The sequence below is a fragment of the Mustela erminea genome, chromosome 7, assembly GCF_009829155.1.
Source record: "Mustela erminea isolate mMusErm1 chromosome 7, mMusErm1.Pri, whole genome shotgun sequence".
Taxonomy (NCBI): Eukaryota; Metazoa; Chordata; class Mammalia; order Carnivora; family Mustelidae; genus Mustela; species Mustela erminea.
In genome coordinates this window covers 22791127-22806853 of record NC_045620.1, presented here as the reverse complement: position 1 = coordinate 22806853, position 15727 = coordinate 22791127, and the positions used below count along the sequence as shown (strand labels likewise).

At 45.2% G+C, this 15727-nt stretch overlaps 1 protein-coding gene and 1 non-coding gene across 2 annotated transcripts in view; one reads left to right on the top strand and one right to left on the bottom strand.

Annotated features, from left to right (window-relative positions):
* Positions 1-6103: 6103 nt before the first annotated feature.
* On the bottom strand, positions 6104-6207 carry LOC116596650. Its single transcript, XR_004288238.1, has one exon. It is a non-coding gene; the product is annotated as a U6 spliceosomal RNA (small nuclear RNA).
* A 1882-nt stretch (positions 6208-8089) lies between these two features.
* Positions 8090-15727, top strand: part of PHF20 (PHD finger protein 20) — a 148006-nt gene continuing 140368 nt past the window's right edge. The window contains exon 1 of the mRNA XM_032350796.1: positions 8090-8227. The gene's annotated coding sequence lies outside the window, so the exon portion shown is untranslated. The remainder of the gene's footprint in view (positions 8228-15727) is intronic.

Below are 15727 nucleotides of genomic sequence, written 5' to 3'. Positions count from 1 at the left end.
CCACTCTCACTCTCATTTCCCCACATACTGCAAACCAACTGTTTATATATATGTACATTTGTGGATAGAATTTTTTTAGCCCCACCCTGATAGAATAGAATTTTTTTTTAAAGATTTTATTTAATTTATTTGACAGACAGAGATCACAAGTAGGCAGAGAGGCAGGCAGAGAAAGAGAGAGAGGGAAGCAGGCTCCCTGCCAAGCAGAGAGCCCGATGCGGGACTCGATCCCAGGACCCTGAGATCATGACCCGAGCCGAAGGCAGGGGCTTAACCCACTGAGCCACCCAGGCACCCCGAATAGAATTTTTTTAAAAGATTTTATTTCTTTATTTGACAGATAGAGATCACAAGTAGGCAGAGAGGCAGGCAGAGAGAGAGGAGGAAGCAGGCTATCTGCTGAGCAGCGAGCCTGATGCGGGGCTCAATCCCACAAACCTGGGATCATGATCTGAGCCGAAGGCAGAGGCTTTAACCCACTGAGCCACCCAGGTGTCCCTAGAATAGAATTTTTTAATGTTGTTGAATTTATAATATTTTCCTTAATAACTTGTCCTTTCATGCTTAAGGAGATTTCCTCTACATTAAGATCATCAAGATAATTTCCAATATCTCTTTTATTTTTTTTAAAGATTTTATGTATTTATTTATTTGTCAGAGAGAGAGAGAGAGAAAGCATAAGCAAGCAGAGGCAGAGAGAGAAGCAGGCTCCCTGCTGAGCAAGGAACCCCACATGGGACTCGACCCCAGGATCCCGGGATCATGACCCGAGCCGAAGGCAGCAGCTTAACCGACTGAGCCACCCAGGCGTCCCTCCAATATCTCTTTTAAAAACACACAGGGTGACATTGACATGTGTGATATACACAGTTGTACAGTGGGTTATACAAATTTTTTGCTAGAAACTGCAACATTACTCATTTCTTTCCTTATCAGGAATGAAAGTAAATAAGAATAACATAATGGGGGGGGCATCTGGGTGGCTCAGTGGGTTAAGAGTCTGCCTTCGGCTCAGGTCATGATCTCAGGGTCTTGGGATCGAGCCCCACATCGGGCTCTCTGCTCAGCAGGGAGACTCTCTCTCTGCCTGCCTCTCTGCCTACTTGTGACCTCTCTCTGTGTCAAATAAATAAACAAAATCTTAAAAAAAAAAAAAAGAGGGCGCCTGGGTGGCTCAGTGGGTTAAGCCGCTGCCTTCGGCTCAGGTCATGATCTCAGGGTCCTGGGATCGAGTCCCGCATCGGGCTCTCTGCTTGGCAGGGAGCCTGCTTCCCTCTCTCTCTCTCTCTGCCTGCCTCTCCATCTACTTGTGATTTCTCTCTGTCAAATAAATAAATAAAATCTTTAAAAAAAAAAAGAATAACATATTGGGAATAATCTTGAAACTGCTTCTATTTCTTAAACTATAAATAAATTGCTGAATTTTAATTATTACAAGTAACAGATTACTTGTGACATATTTTGCAGCTGTAGAGTTATATCCCTGGGGAATCCATTGAAGGCAAATTGCAATCTCTAACATTGCATGTACTTCTGTGGCTCAGAGCTTCCATTTCTGAGAATTTATTTATTAATTTTTTTGAGAGTCTGCGTTTATTTTTTTTGAAGATTTTATTTTATTTTTATTTTATTATATTTTATTTATTCTTCTGCTGAGCAGAGAGCCAGATGCGGGGGTCGATCCCAGGACCCTGAGATCATGACCTGAGCTGAAGGCAGAGGCTTTAACCCACTGAACCACCCAGGTGCCCTGATTTTTTTTTAAAGATTTTAATTATTTATTTGACAGAGACAGACAGAGAGAGAGGAACACAAGCAGGGGGAGTGGGAGAGGGAGAAGCAGGCTTCCCGCAGAGCAGGGAGCCCGATTCAGGGCTCCATCCCAGGACCCTGGGATCATGACCTGAGCTGAAGGCAGATGCTTAACAACTGAGCCACCCAGATGCCCCCTTTTCTGAGAATTTAGACTATAGTTCTGTCTGCACACATGTGCTTTACTATTTGTAAATGGAACATTGTTTTTAACTTGCAAAAGATTGGAAACAACCTAACTGTCCTTCGATAAGGAACTGATTAAGCAGATTATAGTATATCCACACAAGAAACACTGTGGAGCAATAATATAAAACAAGATAATGAGGAAGTTATTTTTCTGCCATTGTACAAAATGTATTCTAGGGTGTCCAAATATGTTGTTTGGTGAAAAAAGTAAGGTGGAGGACAACTATATAAATGCTTCCTTTTGGGGGCACCTGGCTGGCTCACTCAGAGCATATCATACTTGGTCTCAGGTTTGTGAGTTTGAGCTCTGTCACACTGGGTGTAGAAGTTACTTAAAAAAAAAAAAAACCTTACAAAAATTTAAATGCTTCCTTTTGTCTAAAAGAGAATATATTTGAGCTTATATATACTTTTTTGAACTTATATTTGAATTTGCTTATATACGTATGGAGAAATCTTGAGAAGATTCTTAAGAAAGTAAGAGCGGTAGTTAACCAGTGGAAACAGGACCAATGAGGGACAAGAATTTGAGGGAGACTTTGCATTGCATACCTTTTATATAGTTTCTGGGATTTGAACCATATGGCATAGCATTAATTATATATATACATAGATATAGATATAGATACACACACACACACACACACACACACACACACACACATATATATATATTTAAAGATTTTATTTATTTATTTGACAGACAGAGATCACAAGGAGGCAGAGAGGCAGGCAGAGGGTGGGGCCGGGGCGGGGGAGCAGGCTCCCTGCTAAGCAGAGCGCCCGATGAGGGGCTCGATCACAGGACCCTGAGATCATGACCTGAGCTGAAGGCAGAGGCTTAACCCACTGAGCCACCCAGGTGCCCCAACTATATATATATATTTTTAAGATTTTGTTTATTTATTTGACAGACAGAGATCACAAGTAGGCAGAGAGGCAGGCAGAGAGAGATGAGGAAGCAGGCTCCCTGCTGAGCAGAGAGCCTGATGGAGGGCTCGAGCCCAGGACCCTGGGATTATGTATGACCTGAGCCGAAGGCAGAGGCTTTAACCCACTGAACCACCCAGGAGTCCCAGCATTACCTATATAAAATTAAATTATAAGACATTTGAGGAGTGAAGTACCAGCAGGTTTAGAGACTGTTTGTTCATTTAATTAACTTCTTTAATCTCCATTCCTTTAGTCTCTTGGGCTAAACTCCTTCCTCCTTTCTCTTTATCTCTGGATTGGCATGCATTTCAACCTACAAGAAATACGTATTAAGTGTTTAAATTATAGAGAACGGTGCTAGGGACTGGGCCTCTCAAAGGTCAAAGTAGAATAGGACTTGGTTCCTTGAAGTGGTCCAAGTGGATTTTATTACTTTTTTAAGATATTTTCTTTTCTTTCTTTCTTTCTTTTTTTTCTTTTTTTAAGATTTTCTTTATTTATATGGCAGACAGAGATCACAAGCAGGCAGAGAGGCAGGCAGAGAGAGAGGAGGAAAGCAGGCTCCCCGCTGAGCAGAGAGCCCAATGAGGGGCTGGATCCCAGACTCTGGGATCGTGACCTGGGCTGAAGGCAGAGGCTTTAACCCACTGAGCCACCCAGGCGCCCCTCTTTCTTTTTCTTTTTTTAAGTAGGCTCCATGCCCAGTATAGAGCCCAGCACAGGGCTTGAACCCACAACCCTGAGATCAAGACCTTTGCTGAATTTAAGAGTTGGACGCTTAACCAACTGAGCCACCCAGGTGCACCTTATTATTCTTTTTAGTATCTAGGACTAGAATAAAAAATGTTCTCCTCTTCTTTTCCTCTTCTCTCCCTCTTATAATCTTGCAGAATGCTGGAAATATATTAGAATTCCTATTTAATTCTCCTCCCCCTCACTTGGAGAGCACAGGGCTTGGGGAACTCAAGAAACTTCCATCAGGTCCAGACTGGAAGACATCAGGCCAAGCCCAAGACTCAACTTGCTTCCCTTGGGCCCCCAGCGCCTTGTGAAGGTTCTTGGACCTCTCAGATGCTGTTTTGACTGTGGTTTCCTGCTTCCTGAGTTCTCACACTCAGCAGAGTGCTGCAGATATCATACCCCAGTTCCTACTTTGAAGACTGACAGCCTCAAATTGGTGATACTCTGAGTATATAGGGTCTGAGTGTGAGTCACAGCTGAAGGGCTTGCTTTTCTATTTTAGTTTTCCCCTTTTCCCTAGACAGACTCATTGTAAATACCCTGGGGTTGCATAAGGACAGAGTGTAAATGTTTGCTGGCTAGAAGCTGAGGAAGATCAGTTTTCTAATTGAATATCTTATCTCATGTTAGGCCTTTAGTTCTCCTTTAGCCAGGGACATTTTAAATACTCTAGATGAAGACAAATCTAGTAAGAAAGTAATCAGAAAATCATTTATACAGAACTTTGCAGTTTATAATAAATTTTCTCATATGCTATTTAACTTAAAATGTGACAGTTTAAGGAGAAAAGTGATGTTTAGGGAGTGAAAGTACTTTCCATGCAGGTACTGCTTTCTTCTCGTTCTACTATAAACCTTCTGTGCATGCAGGGTTTCCCTGTGGAACTGTCATTTTATAGGCTGGGACCAGAGTTCTGAATTGGTTGGATAATCAGGAGATATTCTACTCTGGAACTGAGGCTGCTTTACATTTATTATCTCACTCATTCATTAATTGCAACTATTTGTTGAATACCTATCTCGTACAAAGAAAGGCTCTACCTAAGACATAATTGGGAAGGTGAGACCAACTACTAGTGAGATGCTGGGGAGGATCTTATGGTCTAAAGATGGATGCTGCTAAGGAGGCAGGGGTAAGACTGGGGTTTTAGATCAGAATTTTGCAAACTGGAGTTCTGTGACTTGCAGCCAGTGAAGGACCAGTTTAGAAGAAGCTGGCAAATCAGATTTCTGCAGGAATCAGAAAGAGCTTAATTCCCAAGATACTTTTTTCATATCTGTATCAAGTTATTTTTGCCTGGCCAGCACCAGCTCTCCCCGCTTTCCCAATTCAGGGGAATAGCCTTAGGGACAAATTGCTCCTCTTCTTTGCCTGGCAGCCAGGATTGATCCATGTGACCTGAGGTTGACCAATCAACAGTGGCTCCGGGCCAAGATTTTTGCCTCTTAAGTGAGACAAAAGGATGTTAGGATTGAACTCCAGCTGTGGTGTGTGGTGCTGTTGGCAGCAGCAGCTGCTTCTTGGTGAAGCTGCTTTTCTGAGTTGTTTTTTTGTTTTTTGTTTTTTGTTTTTTTGCAAGCTTGCCCTCAGGTCCATGCTCTAGGCCCCTAATATATTTGTAATATATTTCTCTTTGTATTGGCAACAGTGTCCATGCCTGTACTCGAAACGGACAAAAAGAACTTAAACTTCCAAATTGCAAAGATTTCTTTACCAGGCTGTGCGATCCTTGAGAGCAGGGCCCACATCTCATTTTGCCTATATCTTTGGTGCCCAGCTCAAGCCTGGGTTTCAATACATGCAGACTGAAAAAGTGAAGAAACATGTTGTATTTATGTGGGGCTATTGAGTGTGGGATTCTTGGCATTATTATGGTTGTGGGAGAACAAGTCCTCTATATGCTACAACAGTCATTAACATTTTTTAAAAAAGATTTTATTTATTTATTTGACAGAGAGATCACAAGGAGGCAGAGAGAGAGGGGCGAAGCAGGCTCCCTGCTGAGTAGAGAGCTCAATGCGGGGCTTGATCCCAGGACCCTGAGATCATGACCTGAGCTGAAGGCAGAGGCTTAACCCACTAAGCCACCCAGGTGCCCCAACATTTTTTTTTTTTTGAAGATTCCATTTATTTATTTGAGAGAGAGCATAGAGGGAGAATGAGAGGGAGAAACAGCCTCCCCACTGAGCCGAGAGCCTGATGTGGGGATCCCAGGACCCTGAGATCATGACTTGAACCAAGGCAGATGCTTAACCAACTGAGTTGTCCAGGCACCCCAGCTACTAACATTTGAACAATTTCATGTTAAGAAACATAACCCAAGAGGATACTGGGAAGGTCTTTCATTATTGCATTGGAGCACTTCGCTGAGTTTATGCAGGTGGTTCTGGTTCTCAAATTCCTAAAGGGTGTTTTTTTTTGTTTTGTTACACATATGGAATATTTCACTAATTTGCATGTTTTCCTCGGACAGGGGCCATGCTAATCTCTGTATTGTTATAATTTCTGTATATGTGCTGCTGAAGTGAACACAGCTGAAGCCTTTGTTCCTAATTTCCCAGAACCTCTTCCTCTGCCCTGAGTTAATGGCCTCTTCAAGCCTCATTTGAAAAACATGTCTCCTATGGGTGTGGGACATAGAGAAGAATCTGCTAGGGGTGTCTGGGTGGCTCAGTTGTTTAAACGTCTGCCTTCAGTTCAGACAATGATCCCAGGGTCCTGGGATTGAGTCCTGAGTTGGGCTCCCTAATCCTCCCTAATCAGCGGGGAGCCTGCTTCTCCCTCTCCCTCTCCCTCTGGCTTGTGCTCTCTCACTCTCTCTCAAATAAATAAATAAAACCTAAAAAGAAAAAAAAACAACTCCTAAAAAATAAAAAAAAAAAAGAATCTACTAATTTTTTTCAATATCATTTTCTTTCCTTTCATTCCTTTGACAGATATACATTGAATATCTATTATTTGTCAAGTTTGGCAATTCAGTTGATAGAAGATAGTTCCTAACTCTAATTTAGGAAATAGACAAATACAATTAAGAGAATAAACAAATGAAATAATTAAAACTGTGTTAGTGCTTTGTTGAAAATGAACAGTAATTAGGTAGAGAGTAATTGTCATGGGGCAGGCATCTGATCCAGTGAAGGACTTTTAGATAATGTAGCTAAAGAGAGTCTCACTGAGGAGATGACAAACAGACCTGCATGGTGAAGAGTCAGCTTTGGAAAAAGCAACGGCTTATTCAATGATCCAGCAGCTGGGAAGAATTTAGAAAGAACCATAGAAACTGACAGAAAGTCAGCATGGCCAGAGGATGAGCAACGCAGAAAGATGCAGGTGAATAGATTGGCTGTTTTAAGCAGGGCAGTGACATGATTGGATTTATATTTTAAGCAGTGCAATCTGGGGGCACCTGGGTGGCTCATTGGGTTAAAGCCTCTGCCTTCGGCTCAGGTCCTGATCCCAGGGTCCTGGGATTGAGCACTGCCTAGGGCTCTCTGCTCCGTGGGGGAGCCTGCTTCCTCCTCTCTCTCTCTCTGCCTGCCTTTCTGCGTACTTGTGATCTCTGTCTGTCAAATAAATAAATAAAATCTTTAAAAAAACCAACAAAAAAGAAGTGCAATCTGGCTGCTTTGTCATTTCAATGTAAATTAAAGTCTTTATGGCCCTCATAAATAACACACGTTCAGCCTTTCTCCTTGGGACTTCCCAAGTCCCATTGGGAAAACATTTCAAACCCTTTTGGTGTGGCTGCAACTCCCACCTTGGTCCCCAGAGGCAAAATAGAGCTCCTCTCCACACTTAGCAGTTGGCATCCTTTCCTAGGAGTTAATGAGGCAAAGTGGAGGAGGTATTAGTGCAAAGACCCCGAGGCGGCAAGGAACCTGGTTTGAGCACTTGAAAGAGTTCGAGAACGTGGGAAAGCAGGATATGTGAGAATGTGAGAAAATCAGGTTAGGTTCAGACTTTGAAGAGCCTGGTTGATAGGCTACAGTGGAGATGAAACTTTCAACCTGAAGAACAGTGGGCAATGGGTTTTGAGCAGGGTTTGGCTGTGCTTATACTTGAGTTTTGAAAAGGTTCCATTGTCGGTGTGTGAAGAATGGATCAGAAGGGGAAAGGGGTAACGGGATGGAGGGCATCACCATCATCTGAGAGAGTGGCCTAGACTGCAGTGGGATGGAGAAAAGTGGGAGGCTTCGAGATGTACTTAGGAGTCAAAATTGGCAGGTGGCGGTTAGTGCCCAGTCCCAGGCTTCGTGTTACCTCGGTGGTTCTGGGTGAGTGGGGACTTCGTGCTCTGGATCAGGGCGCGGGCCTGGTTCCCGCGCGTCAAGGCAGTGGGCGTGGCCCACGGGAGCCGTCTCCACGGGGATCAGGCGGGGCGGGGCCGAGGGCGGGGCAGCCGGGGCGCTGCGTCACTCAGTGGTGGCGATGGTGCGTGTGTGTGGGGGGCGGGGGATACGCTGGGCGCGTCCCGCGGGTCACGTGGTGCGCAGCACGCAGAGTCCTTCTGTCGGTTGGTCCTGGAGCGGCGCAGCCGGAGCGGGGCTGTGAGGTGAGCTCGCGGCGAGGCGCGGCGAGGAGAAGCCGGCTGACCGGAGCCGGGCTGGGCCTGGTCCGCGCCGTGCGCGCGCTGTGCTAGCGGGAGCGGTGACGGCCGCCACAGCTGCTCCGGTCCCCTGCCCGGCCTCGCTCCCCGCCCGGCCCCGCTCGCCCAGCCCGGAGGGAGGCCCGGGGACCGCTGCTGAGAGCGTGGCGGGCGTGCGAGCGGCGCCCAATCCTCAGGGCTGCCCGAGGGAATGACGGCGGCCGCGGCCAATCAGCGCCGCCCGAGGGGGTTGGGCCGCGGGGTGCGGGTTCGGGGCGCGGAGCGGGCCGTGTTGGGGGTGGGGGGTAAGCGCTAGGGCTAGAGGCTGAGCTGTGTTGGCCCCGGGAGCTCCACCACCAGCCGCTGCTGTTACCTTGTGCTTTGGGAACGCGTTTTCTTTTATTGACTCTTTTAGCCTATTCTGGGGAGCACACCCCTTTCTCAAGCCCCTGACTATGGGAGTGTCCCCTTTCTCTCCATAGTTTAGAGAATGTGGTGCATCCCTTTCTTAAACTCCAGTCCTGGGGTTTTATCGTAATTTCCAAAGCCCCTCAAACTGAGGTTGTACACCATTTCTCAGGCACCCCCCAAACTGGGAGGACACTCCCTTTACGTAGCCGCCAGTCTGAACACGCACTCCTTTCAAATTTTGGGGTTGGCCTCATTATTGACTCTCAAATCTGGGGTCCAGTAACCAAAGTTTTGTGGGTGCTTCTATACCCACAAATCCCAGAAAGAATCCTATTCTCCAGGCCCTAGATCTTGCAACATGGTTTACAAAATTTCTTAAATTTATGGGCTACTTCGTTTCCCCAGCCCTTGAAATCTGGGGGTGTGCCTCATTTCCAGAGTCTACTGAAAATGCGGTCCAAATCCTGAAGTTTAAAGATAGATATTTGTGGTTGCACAAATAAAGGAATTCACTGCTTTTTTCAGTCACTGTATTCTTGGGGTTGCACCCATTTTCATGAGTTCCTCAAATTGAACTATTTTGTTTCCTGGGGAGGCTCATTTTAATATCTGAGAGTGTATTTATTTCCGGTGTCTCCAAAATATACCAAATCCATGCCTTTGGGTGCAGCCACCTTCCTGATACTTTTTAAATCCGGAGGACACATTTTTTTCTAAGTCCTCTCCTCTCATTCTGAGGCCATGATCCTTGGTTCTTGAGCATGCCTCCTATCCTTTTTAGCTTTTCTATCCAAGATATTTTCATTCTGCAGTTTCCTTTCCTCTTTGGAACCCCATTTCCCTTTTAGGTGCTCTCCCTGCTTGGTCAGGGCACCCATTTCCTCTTCCTTCCTCTGGTGAATGCATATCTTTCTTCAGCACAGCACTTTCTCTGCTTCTGCGGCCTTTTTTCTGAGCACACTTCCTATAGTCACACCTCCTGAATTCCCCTCCCCCAAGGAAAAGATTCCCCCTCCAAAAGGGTTCCTCCTTGTTGTCTTTCTATGTCTACTTTATCTTTTATCTTTCTGCTTTCTACTAACAGAAACTGTTACATCTTAGTTTGCCCTATCCATTTTTTTAAAAAAAGATTTATTTATTTATTTATTTGACAGACAGAGATAAGTAGGCAGAGAGGGAGGCAGAGAGAGAGGGGGAAGCAGGCTCCCTGCTGAGCAGAGAACCCGATGTGGGGCTCTATCCCAGGACCCTGGGATCATGACCTGAGCCGAAGGCAGAGGCTTTAACCCACTGAGCCACCCAGGCACCCCGCCCTATCCATTTTTCTGGTTTCTAACTCCCTTTGGACAGTGCTCTGCTTACTGGTGTCTGTAGAGATTTTTCCTTTTCTACTTATTCCTTGAGCTGGAGGTGGCCTCAAGTCCAGGACTGCCTGACTCTCTAGCACTGAATTTAAACTGGAAAGGAATCCCCTTGCATTTCTTTGGTTATTCACAGGGCTCTTAATCCTCCAGGTGGTTTGCTTCCTATAAGATTCTGATTAGATGTGTACTGTTTTCTCCTTTGCTTTCCCCCCCATATTGGGAAAAAATTCTGAAGGAATTCTTCCAGTCTTGCTTCCAACTCATAAGCTTCCTCCCTACATTGGCTTTCTTCTTTCCTTTTATCAAGAAAAGAGGTCATTTGGAGGAATCTCTTTGTCACTCTTTTTGTTCTTGTCCCTGAGGTGCAGGTGGGGGATGGATACTTATCTCTCCCCATCATTTTCTCACATGCCTGCCAAGCCTTGCTCCCATTCCCCACCTGAAAGTCTCCAAATATCTGGGACTTCTTGTCTTTTAAAAGCCTCTCAGTAGGTTCTTTCTTTTGTATTTCTCTCTGCCTTTCCAGATCTTACTCAGGGCTTCTCTGCCTGAACCCCTAACCGGATTAATTTCTCCACAGCTGGAATCCCAAGTGCTTATGGGATAATGATACCTCTGACCTTTCTCCCTTTTGGGAAGTACTTGAGTGTGCAGCTGTATGAGGCCTCGGTGGGGGAGAGAGTTTGGGCCTGAGAAGCTACACTGGCAGGATGAGGCAGAAAAGTACTGCATTCTCAGGACTACATCCTTCTGCATCTCATTTGGAGGTTGGATGTTTGCCAAGCACCTGCTTCTTAGGGATGCTGGGGGGTTTAATGATACTCCCAGGAACCTGTAGGAATTAATGGGGCTTGTGGAGAAGTGCTCTGAACTCAGTGTTGGAAGTTGCATAAAATTAACCATTATTATATTTTCAGAACAACTAAGCTGTTTTATATTTTATGTGTTTCAAAGCCCTAGAGCTAAGGTGTGTTATTTCAGGAAGTGAAATGGATACCACATTTAGATCATGTAGTTGTTAGTAAATACCAAATTGATTAAAAAACGCTGGAGGTCTCTCTGATCAGTACCTAATAAAATATGATCTACAGAAACTGAGAAGATACTTCATTTCTTTATATGCCTGTTTGGTATTGCTACATACAGTGCACCCTTAAAGTATTCTCTGTTGGTGCTTCTCAAACTTGAATGTGCATATAAATTGCCTCTGGGGGGAGGGTCTTGCTAACATGCTAATTATGATCTAGTAGTTTTAGGGTGCGGCCTCAGTATCTGCATTTCTGATTCCCAGGTGATACCAATATTATTGAACTACACTTTGAATAACAAAATTCTGTACACAAAGCCAAGGATATCTCTGTGGATATAGGAAGGTGATGGTTAGCCTTATGCTGAGGTATTATTTTCCACTTAATCTTTTTTTTTAATATATTTTATTTTAAAATTTTATTTATTTATTTGACAGAGATCACAAGTAGGCAGAGAGGCAGGCAGAGAGAGAGGAAGGGAAGCGGGCTCCCCGCTGAGCAGAGAGCCCCATGTGGGGCTTGATCCCAGGACCCTGGGATCATGACCTGAGCTGAAGGCAGAGGCTTTAACCCACTGAGCCACCCAGGTGCCCACTAATCTCTCTCTCTCTCTTTTTTTTTTTTTTGGAGATTTTATTTGTTTCACAGAGAGAGAAGCAGGGAGAGTGGGGACACAAGCAGTGGGGGAGGGGAGAGCGAGAAGCAGGCCTCCCGCTGAGCAGGGAGCCCGATTTGGGGCTCGATCCCAGGACCTCAGGATCATGACCTGAGCCAAAGGCAAACGCCTAACAACTGAGCCACCCAGGCGCTCTTTCCACTTTCTCTTTATCCAGACATGTCCCCTGAAGTTTGTACAAGGCCATGGTCCCTTTCTGAGGACTATTTGTTATACATAATTACAGTTAGTCTAGCATTTAGCTTTTTTTTGTTTTTTTTTAAGATTTTACTTATTTGACAGAGAGAGAGAACATAAGCAGGGGAAGGAGCAGAGGGAGAGGGAGAAGCAGGCCCAATGTGGGGCTCGAACCCAGATCCCTAGATCATGACCCGAACTGAAGGCAGCGGTTTAACCAAATGAGCCACTCAGGAGCCCCTAGCATTTAGCTTTTATTATTTATTTATTTATTTTTAAGAAAATTTTATTTTATTTTTTTGAAGATTTTTATTTATTTGTATGACAGAGAGAGATCACAGGCAGGCAGAGAGGCAGGCAGAGAGAGAGAGGAAGGGAAGCAGGCTCCCCACTGATCAGAGAGCCCAGTGTGGGGCTGGATCCCAGGACCCGAGATCATGACCTGAGCCAAAGGCAGAGGCTTTATCTAACCCACTGAGCCACCCAGGTGCCCTGGCATTTAGCTTTTATTTATTTATTTATTTTTAAAAAGATTTTATTTATCTATTTGACAGAGAAAGAGATCACAAGTAGGCAGAGAGGCAGGTGGGGCGGTGAGGGGGGGGAAGCAGGCTCCCCACTGAGCAGAGAGCCCCATGTGGAGCTTGATCCCAGGACCCTGAGATCGTGACCCGAGCCTAAGGCAGAGTCTTTACCCACTGAGCCACTCTGGTGCCCTGGCATTTAGCTTTTAAAACCATGGCTAAAATTTCTTTCCTTCTTTACTTTTTTTTTAAGAATTTGTTTATTTTCGAGATGATTTATTATATTTTGAGAGAGGGAGAAAGAGCACAAGTCGGGGGAACAGCAGAGGGAGAGGTAGAAGCCGACTTCCCGCTAAGCAGGGAGCCCAACACGGATCTTGATCCCAGGACCCCGAGATCATGACCTGAGCCAAAGGCAGACTCTTAACTGACTGAGCCACCCACATGCCCTGAAAGGCTAAAATTTCTTTCTTTCTTTCTTTTTTTTTTTTTTAAGATTTTATTTATTTATTTGACAGAGAAAGAGATCACAAATAGGCAGAGAAGCAGGCAGAGAAAGAGGAGGAAGCAGGCTCCCTGCTGAGCAGAGAGCCCAATGCGGGCCTAGATCCCAGGACCGTGGGACCATGACCTGAGAGGTGAAGGCAGAGGCTTTAACCCACTGAGCCACCCAGGTGCCCATGGCTAAAATTTCTTAAGGAATTTGAATTTCTGTGTATTTTGTTAAATTCAAATGCTTAAATATTTTTTGCTTAATTTTGAACATAATTCTTATTTATACCTAACATGGGGCTCAAACTCAATGACCCCAGAATCAAGAGTCACGTGCTCTACTGACTGAGCCAGCCAGTTTTTGCAGTTGTGAACATAATTTTTTTTTTTTTAAAGATTTTATTTATTTATTTGACAGAGGGAGACACAGTGAGAGAGAGAATACAAGCAGGGGGAGTGGGAAGGGAGAAGCAGGCCTCCTGCTAAGCAGAGAGCCCAAGGCAGGGCTTGATCCCAGGCCCCGGATCATGACCTGAGCCACCCAGGCACCCCATGGACACAATTTTTAGAACGATTTAATTAATTAATTTTTAAAGATTTTATTTATTTATTTGAGAGAGAGAGAGAGCATGAGAGGTGAGAGGTCAGAGGGAGAAGCAGACTCCCTGCCAAGGAGGGAGGCTGATGTGGACTTGATTTCAGGATTGTGACCTGAGCAAAAGGCAGTTGCTTAACCAGCTGAGCCACCCAGGTGCCCCGATTTTATTTCTTTTTATGAGAGAGGGAGGGAGAGGCAGACACCCTGCTGAACAGGGATTCTCTATGCATGGGCTAAGTCCCAGGATCCTGTGATCACGACCTGAGCAGAAGGCAGATTCTTAACCCACTGAGCCACCCACGTGTCTCTGAACGTAATTCTTTAAAAAAAAAACTTTTTAAAAGATTTTATTTTTACTTATTTGACAGATAGAGATCACAAGTAGGCAAAGAGGCAGGCAGAGAGAGAGGGGGAAACAGGCTCCCTGCTGAGCAGAGAGCCCGATGCAGGGCTCTGATCTCCCAGGGACACTGAGATCATGAGCTGAAGGCAGAGGCTTAACCCACTCAGCCACTCAGGCACCCCTCCGTGTAATTCTTGATATAGAGTCTTGTTCTTCTTTCTTTTTAATTAAAAAAAATTTTTTTTAAAGATATTTTTTATTTATTTGACAGAGAGTAAAATTTTTTTAAATTAAAAAATTTTTAAAGAATATTTACCTTTTTGAGAGTGAGAGAGAGTTTGTGCATGCACAAGAGCAGGGGGATAGAGAAGCAGACTCCCTGCTGAGCAGGGGACCCAACCAGGGTTGGATCCCAGGACGCTGGGATCATGACCTGAGCCAAAGGGAGGTGTTTCACTGACTGAGCCACTCAGGTGCGCCTCTTCTTCTTCTTTTTTTTTTTTTTTAGATTTATTTACTTACTTCTGGGGGGATTTGGGAACGAGGGCACACGAGGTGGCGGGAAAGAAAGGGAGACAGACTTCCTGCTGAATGGGAAGTCAGATGTGAGGCTCCATCCCAGGGCCCCAACATCATGACCTCAGCCGAAATCCAGGGTTGGATGCTCAACCGACTGAGCCACTGAGTCTTCTAGTGAATACTGCAGGGCTGATACAGTAGTTAGCCATCATGTCTCTCTAGGTCCTCACTTGTCATCGTCCTACCATGGGTAGGGAGTATGAGATACCTCAAGTTAGCAGGGTCATATGTGGTCATATGTGTTGGAATTTCTAAAGAGTCCTTGGAAATGGGTCTGGGAAAGGCCGATGTCTGGACCTTGAATAGAAGCTGCAGAGCTTCACAGAGGCGAATGGTGGTGGGAAGACGGTATTTTTTTATGGCAGTCAGTCTCAGTGGATTTTTCCTCCCTAAATGTCTTAAGTCATCTGCACCTATTTCCCTGGCTGTCATCATTATGGCCTTTTTTCCAGCATGATCCTGTTCTGGGTCCAAATCAGGACAAACCTGAATGACTAGACTGTTTTGTGTCCCGTGCCTCCCCCCTCCCCCCTCATCCCTCACATGAATGTCAGATCCTCTTCAGTAACGGATTTGATCTGGATTTGGCCCTAGTCCCAGCTCTTCCACTCACTGTGAGACCTCAGGCAAGTCACTTAATGCTACTGGGCCCCATTTTCCCCAGTTGTAAAGTGAGGCACTGATTATCTCCAAGGTCTACCCTGCTCTGAGCCTTTGTCAGTATCTTGCTCAGAAACCCAGTGTCTGTGGGAGCTTGTTGTTAGCAGATCTGATTTCCTTCACGTGCTCTGTTGGGCAGGCTGCCAATCATTCCCTTGTCCGAGTCACTCCTGTCACTGCCTCTTTTCTAGCTTAGGCAGGCAGCTTGTCCTCACACCCAGCTTCAGCATGCTTCTGCCTCCATGTCCTCTGCCAGTTTCATGCTTGATTTCATTCAAAATTGCCTCAACTTCTCATTGTTACTAAGTGTTCCTTCAGTGTTAGGTGCTTCCTGAATCACTAGGAGGGACTCTTGTAGTTTATATACAAGTATTTTGGTAAGTTCTCTCCTCTGATATTTATTTATCTGGCAGAGAGACACATAGTAAGAGAGGGAACACAAGCAGGGGGAGTGGGAGAAGGAGAAGCAGGCTTCCTGCCGAGGAAGGAGCCCAGTACTGGGCTCTATCCTGGGACCCTGGGATCATAACCTGAGCTGAAGGCAGAGGCCTAATGACTGAGCCACCCAGGCACCCCTCTGATACATACTTAAAAAGTGTTTTCTCCTCCCCACCC